The sequence below is a fragment of the Cottoperca gobio genome, chromosome 3, assembly GCF_900634415.1.
Source record: "Cottoperca gobio chromosome 3, fCotGob3.1, whole genome shotgun sequence".
Lineage (NCBI taxonomy): Eukaryota > Metazoa > Chordata > Actinopteri > Perciformes > Bovichtidae > Cottoperca > Cottoperca gobio.
The window spans coordinates 16,879,570-16,891,094 of record NC_041357.1 but is presented as its reverse complement, the minus strand read 5'-3'; the positions used below and the strand labels follow the sequence as shown (position 1 = coordinate 16,891,094).

The 11,525-nt window shown below is 43.4% G+C and overlaps 1 protein-coding gene across 8 annotated transcripts in view; it reads left to right on the top strand.

The window, feature by feature from the left end:
* Positions 1-11,525, top strand: part of cbfa2t3 (CBFA2/RUNX1 partner transcriptional co-repressor 3) — a 41,805-nt gene that overhangs the window by 8,154 nt on the left and 22,126 nt on the right. The window contains exon 1 of one of the 8 annotated variants that reach the window (XM_029427248.1): positions 1-873. This exon is cut by the window's left edge and continues 254 nt beyond it. The exons of 6 other annotated variants lie outside the window; for them this stretch is intronic. The gene's annotated coding sequence lies outside the window, so the exon portion shown is untranslated. Of the gene's footprint in view, positions 874-7,773; positions 7,840-11,525 lie in introns of those variants that run through there. One more of the 8 variants, XM_029427258.1, reaches the window with a different exon arrangement.

Below are 11,525 nucleotides of genomic sequence, written 5' to 3'. Positions count from 1 at the left end.
TCGGCAGAGGAGAAGGACCGTACAGAGAAACGTGGTAGAAGAGTAGCCTGCAAAGAAACTGTGTTTTCTTTAAACAAAAAACGGTACCGAAATGGTCTCTCCGGATGTATAAGGACTTGTTCCTGACACCACGGACTGTGGCTGAACTGTGAACTAAAGAAGAGGGCTTTTAAAGTTGCCACAGGAGGAATGATAGACGCACCCTGCAGACAAGAGGATCCGCATCTTAATATTTTGCGTTTTTACATAAGAGACGCGAGGATTTGTCGACAAAGTAGCCACCAGTTAACAGTTTTGTCTGCTTAAAAACGATCAGAAAGGACAGTTTTTTTGCAGTTGAAACTGTATTTTTATTTTATTTATTTGATCCGGGATGGTTAAAAATGAGCAAGAGAGCGGATTTACATGACTGGGACTAGTTGTGATTTTTTCACATTACCGTCAACACAAGAAGCTGTTTGCTTTTAAAAAAACAAAACAAAAAAACACAGACTGCTAAACCAAAGACGTCAATGTGCTTAAGGAGCGAGAGCCCTTGCTTTTTTGTTTGTTCCTTTTCGATATAACTGAGAAGAAAAATACCTCATAATTTATTATACCTGGAAAATCAAAGCTCCTTTTGAACTCCCAAAGGAAAGTCAAACATTTTATTTTGTGCTGGACTGGCTTCTGCCTCTCTTTCCTCTCAATATTTCAAAAACAAAAGCAAAAAAAAAGGAATAATCCCTGAATGGTTCCCCGCACTATCTAGCAAAGGCTTTATCTTTTTTCCCAACTAATGAGGATTGAGACGATAAAAAACCTGTTTTAGAAACTATTTGGTGTGGATTATCACCGCTACAATTACCTCAGCTTGACCCCGACCTTCACCAAGTAAGTACAACCTGCAAACTCAACTATATTGAAGCAAATCATGGAAAAACATTGATTTAGTTATTCGTGTGAAGGAGCGTACATTCGGTTTTTGTAGGCCTAATTTATCAGAACATTTGTTATAATGAAAGAAGTGTTTCACATTTTTAGACTCAGACTGCTGAAATATCTCAAGTTTAAACTCTCACTCTCACACACAGAGCGGTGTGTTAATGTCAAGGTGAAGACAAACCAGGTACCGGCTTTGTCTCAATTGTATTTGCTATATGGATTTTTTTTCTGTAATTCTATCCACTTTAACTTTGTCCTTTTACATATTAAGTTTTCTCTAGAGGGTTTAGGATATGTATTCTAATAAAAAAACAATGTGTTCTCTGTTAGTGAAAAAGCACATTTCTTATTATTTAATTGTTGTTTATAATAGATGTAGAGATAGGGACATGTAGATTGCAGAGTAGAGTAGAGATAAAGTCTGTGAGTCTAATATTAATTATATCATATATTATATATGCATTTATCTCCTTTAATTTACTTGTTTTGTCACTTTATAGCAGTGAACAAAATGTGCTGAGAGATAGAGACTAAGGGGAGTTCAGGAGTTGTTTGCTTCATCAGTCAGTGCTGCACATCAAAGTGATGTTCAGACAAAGTGATGACACACAATCTTTGGTCTCAATGAACTTGGTGTCCACCTGGACTAGATGGAGGTGATGGGTGTGAAGAGATACATTTAGACATGTACCCTGAACTGAACTCCTTGTTCCTTCAGAATAACCTCCACCTTTTGTAATGATACTGTATAGTGCATCGCCAGGGTCCACTTTTGTGTGAAAAGAAATAAGAAACATGAAGACCAATCATTTTTTGTGAGTGCAGAGTGTTTGTATACCAACTTTTGTAAACATTAAAGAAGAAGGTAGAGGAAGTGTTTAACAGAAAATACTATGGCAACAGAAGGAAATAAACAAAACTGCAAATGGAGCAAAAAAAAAAGCTGAAATCATGGTGGATAATTCATAGCAACCCTTTGTGACTGTGGGGACACTCCCTAAAGAAACAAGTCCAGCCAAAGGTTTCTACCCCTACTTGAACAGCCTCAGCAGCGCACTCTTCTGCCTCTGAGTGCAACAGTAAAACACTCAGGCCATTTTCTCTGCAGGACACGGCCCTGTATAATTGGCCCTGGTAAATATCTTCTGAATAATTGAACAGTTGATAATAGTCTCGAACAATGGATGGGAGGTTGCAGGGGTGAAACCGCAGTGCAGACACCCGGCCTCACCACACATTATACCTCCATCACCACCAAGCGAGCATCTCAGCCTCTCTCCTTCCAATGCTGGCCGCCCCATCGCTCAACTGGGGCCGGCCAGCCGCCTGCTAAGGCAGATGTCCCCACTTCATCATTAAGTAGCTCTCTTAAAAGGCAGGCCATTCATTATGACCCCAGCCTGCAAAGTGTTTATTCAGTTCCCATCTACCACAGGTGCATAGATGGGATGTCTTCTGTTTTATATGCAGAGGGGAAACATAAAACAGGACTTTAAAAGAAAGAATCTATTTTATTCTAAGGAAACAGCAGCAGGCAAAGCCGCAGGCCTGCAAAGAGTCAGCGTAAAGTCTCTGCTATTTAATGACACGAAACAAGAAACACATACTTTACTGCCCTTTGCTTCATGATGGGTTTTTTGCTTTTTTGTTTCATTATTCTGTGATTCATTGCTGATATTTCAGGCACATCATGACTAATGTTTTACCATTTAGGCATCAAAGGCACATTATTTTATGTACCGTTGCATGTGCCAATGTTAACTAGATAAGGTGAAAGTCATCATCAGCTCTGTCTTACAGTGTATTCGTCATCTGTTGCAGGTTACGCAGCTCATTCTATGACTTGATGCTGCAGGATCTGTGTACAGCTTATGTGTTTACTGTATTAGTGTGTGGGCTTGTTGAGTGTGCCCGGTGTGTGCGGTGTGTGGTAATTATTGTGATCTAAATGTGGGCAGTGCAGGTGAAACTGGCTGTCTCCTAATTAATGAGTGGAGCAGATGGCCTCAGGTGGGCGGGAGCTGGGAGCACACAGCGAGGCGGTCAGGTGGTCAGCACAACACAGACACCTGGGCCATCACAAACAAGACAAGCCAAGCGGTTGACACAAGCCAAAGACATCTGGCCTGTATGTGTGTATGTATGGCCTTCCTGAAAGTCAACAAACACATACAGTGTTGTGCCTGATAGCATGTGACCCCTTGATAAGGAGCAGTATCTACTCACGACCCTTCATCATACATGTTGTACATGCATAAGTTATGAAAGAGGCTTAAGATATTGAACAATACAGGAAAGAGAGAGAGAAAAAAACATTAGAGAAGTTATACAAATATACAAATGTGTGAGGCAGACAAACTTTTCAATTCAGTCAATCATCTCTTGACCCTCCAGATTTATTAGCAACCACCTAAGGGAGCCCGACCCCCAAATTGGAAACCATTGAAATACAGCATATTCTTTTACACCTCACACAAACAGTACACACAATGATTGAAAACAAGGCGGTTTGTCTGTCCAGTTCACATTTGTGCCTTTTCACATGTGTTAATATGTTTAAGGTATCAAGAGTTGTCTGTGTTTCTGTACTCCAAATTGTCTTTTAATTTGTGACACAATCTTTCAGTCAAGAACCACTCATGGGGACTATTTCTTCTCAGATTAACTGATTGTAGGCAGTAGCTTTACCTCCAGTGCGACAATATTAGCCTCCAATAGATAAAGATGCTTTCAAAAAGAGAGGGAAGACTACATCCCCTGTTTGGTTTGTGTCGCTGACGACACATAGCTACAGTAAGAAGAAAGTGAGGAAGCCATAATTGCTGGTTATATTGCCGCCCTGTGAGTGTGTGTGTTTATGATCGAAGCAAAAAATGACAGATCATTGAATCAGGATGACGGGGAGAAAGTACCGTGTTATACAGAGTTATTTGACTTTTGTTAGTTCTTTGGTACGTCTGTGTTCGGGGTGACACATTAACGGGACCTTTCTGCAACACTGATGCTCACAGCAGAAATATAGTGTACTTACTGTACAGTTAAAGTCAGTTTAATGAGATCAGTGCGTAAATGTGTGTGTTTTTGTGATATGGGAGCAAGTGAGTGACTTAAGGAGTGATGAAGTGACGTTCCCGGCAATGAATCTCTATGGTTTCACTGCTGTTTATCCTAAAACACAGTGGGAAAGACCAGTGTGGTTCTGGCCTCCTACTGCTCCGTCCTCCGTCGTGTGTGTGTGTGTGTGTGTGTGTGTGTGTGTGTGTGTGTTGGTCTTCTCTGCCCTGGTCTGGTCTGGTCTGTTCCACATGTGTTTGACATTACTGTGACAAGGCTGCCCAGCCTCTCTGGGGAGATGGAGAATGTCAGAGACTAGAGTGGATAAGCGAACAGCTTCCCAACATCTGATGGAATGAGAAACACACTGGCTGGATAGCTGGCCTGCTGACGCCACAGCGTGGGAGCAGAGCAGAGGGTGGAGGCCAAGTAAAACCCCAAATGTGTGTGTGAAATATCACTCTATTTCCCTCTTCGCTTCCCTACATTTGCACATATCTACTCGGATTCCCAGGAATAACATATAGAACACGTACAACTACATATAGAACACGTACACATTTCTTCACTGCTTGTAGAAAACTCTCTGTTATCCTTAAAGAACTCCATTTCCCAGCTAGTCATAACACTGTTTTGCATCCAATGGAATGATCAGGTGTCTATTCTTCATATTTCCATGCATGCAGATCAGGTGAAATGCCTGAACATGAAATCTGTGACATTCAAGACTCGCCATTTATTGCTGAGCATTTCTGGAAATTATTTGTTGAATTAACTCTTCATTTTATGAAAATTATTTCAGCACATACAGCACTGACAAATTGCACTCTCAATTATGCATTTCAAAAGGGAGGCAAATATCTAGTGCACAGAAATGCTCATTCATGAATGCAATAGGAAACACATGTCACAACATTGACGATGAATAAAGTAAGTATAGCTGAATAGCTGCAAGTTACAGCCAAGAATAAAAAAAGAAAAACGGCTTCCTCCTCCTCCCTTCCTTGTCTTGTGCCTATTTCACCTCCTGCTCTCCCTCCTCACCTTTTACTTCCTCCCTTGCTCACTGACCTCTGACCTTCTTTTGACCCTCTTCTCTTCCTTGTCCCATTCTCCCAGCGGCACCTTCTCACCTCCCACCCCCTCTGCTTCATGGTAGGAAGTGTGTTCAGATCTGAGTCAGACACAGGAAGCAGCTGGGCTAATCTACAGTAACGCTGAGCTATGTTTTAATCAAGCCAAATGGACAGGCCAGCAGAGAAAATGGGAAGTTCATATCGCCACTGTTACCTTCTATAATGAATCTCTCCCTTTCCTTCTGCCCCACGCCGAGGCCTTTATCACAGGCAGGGAGTAAACAAGCACAAAGGAACACAGACTGATGTATTAAGGCCTCCACTCCAAAGCAGTCCTCTTTGGACGTCTGCGGAAGTACATGCAGGCAGAGATTGGGAAGGAAGGCACGGCTCTCACGTTTGCTCTCTCTCTCTCTTTCTCACAGTATTTGTGAAATTAAAAAAGCTGTTATCTCCTGGAAACAGATCCTGTGCCACACAGATGGTTCCGTCTCTCTTCAAATGGGAAGCTGAGCCACTGAGTGCCGTTGTGTTACCAGTTTAGTTGTGCAGACCTTAATCTCGGCTCCAGCCTTCCTTCCTCTGCCTCCCTGTCTCTCTCTCTCTCTCTACACACAGACACACACACATACCGCACGCACACACAGACAAAATCCACCCACTCAGATAAAAGTATTGCCCATGTAAAGTACTAATTTCTCTAGGAAATGGAAATTTTAGCTTCTCAGAAGTATTAGATGTGCAGAGAGAGGAAGGTCAGAGATTTTCTTGACATGTCAAAGAGCAGTGGTCACTTTGAGGAGCGAGTTATCGCCTGGCATTTAAATTCACCAGAAGCCTCTGCAGGGTGTAGGGGTTGTGGTTGATGGTTTCCCCTAACCCTGTGTGTTATCATTTAAGGCGAGGGCTCTACTTATAGACTTTCAGATGAACAGGAGTGTTGTGATTATGTTTGAGAACGTAGACTTACATTGTATGGGATCACCTTCTGAAAACTGTATCAATCACAGGCTTGTTATGGACTTCCTGATCACATTGACAGTGCATTTTCTAAAATGCAGTGCTCTCGTATCCGGCAGATGTTTTAGGAGAAACAAACAAGTATATATTATGATAGTAAAACAAAATGCAAAAGATCAACACGTCATTAAACACACTATTAATCTTTTGATTAACAACATTTTGTTCAGAAACTCTAATACTCAGAGCCTTCCCTGAGGTGTCGTTCAAGCATAATCATATGGCTAAGACTGTAAACTCTAACGTGTAGTGTTAAAAAGAAGATTTTACTGTTAGTTTACTTGTGTAATTAAATGGTGGTCACAATAGATGCACAAATTCATTTAAATGTATATGCCATATTCTAATAGAATTTCTCAAACTTCTCATTATCCAACAAATAACGGATATTTTATAGTGGCACGACTTACAATAAGTGCAAACAATCATGGGGATACAACCCCGAACAGCAAGAATCTTGCAAATACATTACCTTCAAATCATTTTAACTTCAGTACAATAGCTTCAAATAAGCCAAACCAATGTAAGTGCTGCATACAGAAATAACATTTATTTATTTTTTATTATTGGCCACGGTGCTGTTGAAACAGGTGGGTTTTCAGTCATAGTAGTTTGACCATGACATAACAGTGGGACATCCTAATTTGCCAATTAACTTATAAAACTCTCTCTGTCTTTCATTGTCCGCTTGCTCTATTTTTGTGTCGGCGTCCCGTAGTCGTCTTGTGTCCCAGAGGAGTAGCTGGTATTTATTTCGGCAGCTTCCAGCATGAGCTGGTTGTAGGCTAAATGGAGAAACTGTCAAAGCTTCTCTCTAACCTGTCACATGAATGCCCCCCTTCCTCCGCCACATTCTGTTTCCCAGTGCTTTGTGTGTATCAATATGTGTGTATGTGTGAAACCTATGGGGTCCTGAGGTATAATACAGAACACCCTACCATGCTTGGCTAATGTCAGGAGCTATTGTTACTGTGCCTGCAGGCCAAATGAAGAGGTATGAGAGCGCTGGCAGGCTGGAGAGCAGTTCAGGCTACAGGCAGTTTTGTCAGCACTGACAGCTCCATAGTGACAGAGCCGACATTTAACACTGAATGAAATGAAATACACAACATCAAGCAGGAGAATGACTAATCTGCTGTTTGTTTTCCTGTCTTAGCTGTAAGTGACAGCTCAGTGTCAGGTTTTTAATGGTGCACAAAGCATATGAGCGGGAGATGAGGAGAAAAGTAGGCAGCCACAATTCACAAATGCCGTTTAACACACACAAACACACGCACGCACACACACACACACACACACACACACACACACACACACACACACACACACACATGAAAAGATGTGTCTGGGCTTATGGGGAGGAAGGACGGAGATGCTGCAGTTGCCGTAGTGTGTATGTGTGTGTGTTGCCAGGGTCAAATCTAAGTCTTTTGTGCTCCATAAATCAGCAGGCAGCAGCGGTGACGTAAGAACAAACAGAGCTGCTCTGCTGCAGCTGGCTGGAAAGAGGGAGAAACAGGAGAGAGGACAGAGAGGGAAAGAGAGAGCAGGACAGCAGCTGTCAGGCCTCCATCGCACACCTGTCACACAGGAAGTGAGAGCCGGCCACTGTTTCCTGGATACACCTCCTCAAACACGGCTCTTGGAAGAAATCGAGGGAGGACATCTGCTGTGAGGGGGAGACAGACAGGCAGCCAGACTGATACACTAACAGATCAATAGAGACATTTGCTAAGGATGAGGAATAAATGCCAAATAACATGAGGTGAAGAGAAAAATATAGAGTAAAAGAAAAATACATTATTTCTCATGTCAGATGCATTGTGGTCCTGTTTGCACAGTTAAGAGGATGTTTGTGTTATCGCAGAGCTCTATGACAGACAGGTCACTTTGTGGAGACTCCAGCCTAACTCTCCCACAAATGCAATAAGCCCACATGCCCTAAACTTAACAGTGGGACATTCCCACGCTTGCTCTTCTCAACCACCCCTCCAACCCCAACACACCCCGCTACCCCCCTCCCCCCTGTGACCAATATGAACTAATCCAGATGTAGTGTGGCCGCTCACAGATGTACACGTTTTTCTTTACATGGCCCCGCTCCGTTTCTTTCCTTAACTCCTTCTTCTTCTACTCCTCCTCCGTGTCTCTGCTTTCCCTAACCTCTCTCATCACTCAGTTCCCAGTCTCCATGCCGAACTGATCAGAGCAGGAAGTGTTATCACTCGGTGCTACAGTGCTGCTGATGAGCCACTTGAAGCTATTGTCTCCTGCTTTGCTTCTCCTCCAAGCCTCCAGAGTTGCTCTGTTGTGACTGCTGTTGGTAGAAAGCCTCCTCTTTGTTTGTCAGGCTTGTCAGTCTGGGTCCTCAGGAGGCCCCCCTTGCCCTATTCCCAGGCTGCCCTTCATGCTGCCTGTATGCAATTAACAGAGTAATTAAAAGCCTGATGAGCTAATTGGTGCTGGGTGAGGCTGCAGGTGTTTGGATCGGGGAGCTTATTTATGTAAATGCACTCATTGTAAACATCCTCTGACAGAGGATGACAGAGGCAATTTTGTATTATTGTTTATTATTATTTATTATTGCTATATAAATGTGTGCATGGTTATTTTCAAATATAATTCATTAAGAAATGAATCTTTCTCTATTGTTCTCTCTTACTATGTCAATCATCTGCATCCATGCATGCCATGTGTTGTAGAAAGATATGCAATGCTCAGTGGGAGAAACTAAAAAGGCGTAGTGTAGCCAATGCATTGCATTACCTGGTGAGCTAATGGTCAGTAATAGATTTAATAAAAAACAAAGCACAACAAAATTCTCAGGTTGCGTTCAGATCTCAAATTTAGAGACACCAGTTCGGTTTAGTCAGCTCAGGTCCTAAAGATGCATGCAGCACTCTATTTCATACCAGCATATCAATAGTTTACTGGATATTAAGATGAATTATGTCTTGTCGGATGACACTAACTGAGCTCATCTCAAAGAGGAATGACGACAGAAAGTCTGATCCGATGTTGAAAGTGGCAGCCTGAAGCTGAGCTCTCAGCTGGCAAAATAAGGCACACAGCTGACAGGACGAGGAAAAGAAGACGTAGATGAGAGGGAACAAAGGAGAGTTATCATGCAGAGCAGAAGATACATGTAAATCCTTTTCTCTCTGCTCGTGCCTGTCTGCCTTTCTGTCTCTCTGACCCATTCCCAGATGTGCATGCACAGTCACCTCCTCATATAGCTGTGTGTGTGTCTCTTTCTTGTCTCCTACTTCCTCCCCCATATCTCTCTTGCACTGTGGCAGCTGTGCTGGTGATGGCTGTGTGCCCATGGTGCAAGCTGGCTGTGGGGTCCCAGGTGGCTCACATGACAGTTATTGATGTTCAGGTGTTCAACTCCTCTCACACAGAGACCCTAGAGCCACACACACACACACACACACACACACACACACACACACACACACACACACACACAGATACAAGCAGAAGCACAATACACATGCACACATGCACAATGTAGTTTAAATGCCCAGAATACAGAATATACACAGAATACAAAAGTAGTCATGTATTTGCACAATTATGCACAAAAACTGCGTGTTCCACTTTTGCTGCTAAGGAAGAGTAAACAACTCAGTAACAAGTACAATGGAGAACTTGTGCATACAGCTGCTGGGTTGTCTGGCGTGCAACCAGAATTACAGTTGACAATGTTGAGATGAAAACAACAAGCTAGTCACTGTGCAAATGTATGCCGTCTAGTTTGTATATGATTTCTAAGGTCCAGTATTTGCGACCGCTTTCTATATGTGTGGTGGGATAGCCAGTGTCGGTACCAGTGCCCAGTGCAGTTCTAACACACTCCAGATGTGCCTGGCTAGCCCGGGAGTTGTTCTTGGCACAGCCGCCTCGGCCGAATGTCACAAATACTTTCCTTTATTTAGGAATGGCTTTGGTTTAGTGGCTGGAGAGAAAGAGGTAGGCGAGGATGGATGAATTAAGGGGGAGGGGGGGACTGTAGATGAAAAGAGCAAAATAAATGATTAGCAATCTAGAAGGACAGGGGAGGAGGGGGGACTAAGAGATGTAGAAGGACAGAAGATGGAGAGGGAGGAGAGAAGGAGGAGGGAGCGGCGAGGGAGCGAGGCAGATACAGCTCCAGTCTAGCATCTGGATTTTATTAGCAGCCGTTGGGAAAATCTGAAAAGGAAGTTTTTTCTCTGCAAGCACGTCGGCAGCAGTGATATGCTGCACATAACCACTTCACTGCCGACGAGAGGAGCCAGGCCCTCCCAAAGGAGAACAGATGGTCGCTAGAACTTCAATACAATTACATCAATAACAGCTTTCACAGATATAAGCACTGTGTGACAGGATCCCTGCAGCTCAGAGACACAGAAGTACAACTCCTCCCTACCTTTAGCACCTCTAGCCCTGGATGAATTGACTTTAATCTATCCTCCCTCCCTGCTGTCCTAAAGTTATCCTTGTTTTTCTTGCCAGTTTACCCAGTTTAAAGAAAATGTTGACGCTTTTGTCTTGGTAAAACTGTTGACTTGTGAATGATTTGCTCATGGTAATCTGATCAAAGGCAGGAGGGCTTTTGTCAGTTCTTATTAAGGAGAACCCTCCACCCCCCCCCCCCCCCCCTTCCGCAGTTTGTTTTTTGTTCAACATGTTTGTTCAGCCGGCACTGCATGTGTACTATCACAGGGATACTCAAGTAACAGGGGAAAATATGTGTTTGTGTCCGCAGCATGAGCATATGCATTCAACAAACTTGTGAGCATGTGCGCATACATCTGTGTCTATTTGTGTGTGTATGCACTGTACCGGCCTGTCTCCCACCCTGTCATTAGTGAGGGCTTTAAAGCCTCTGAACTCTAAATCAGCTCAAGATGAAGTGGAGTCTGGGATCTGTCTGCAGAGGCAGCCTGTGTGCTGACACGCAAACACACACACACACACACACACACACACACACACACACACACACACACACACGCACAGACATCCATCTTACCTGTGGCAGAGTTCAGGCTTTACACTGATAACAAGGCATATATCAACATTTAGAAGTATCATGAAGAAAACGTTTTGTAGATTGCTGTAGTTTAGAGGAAGATGATGTCTCAGTCTTTTTCTTTTAAACGGCATTTGGGCTGGGAGTGTGAGAGTTGAGTTGTAATGTAGGTGCTGTATCCCCAAGTCTTAGGTCCAGGGCTACAATCCCCATGTTTTGATACGAAGGCCTGGTGGGAGGCTGGGGGCCAGGGGCTCAGGCTCTGTTTGTGTGGACTCCTCAGCGGCCTGATAGGGAACAGATGTGGGAAGGCAGGCGGCCGGGCAGCCAGCCAGAGCAGCTGGGAGAAATTAAAAACAACAGCATTCCTGGAGACATGGGGAATTACAGTGGGAGGGAGGGATGTAAGGAGCGAGAGACAGAGGGAGAGT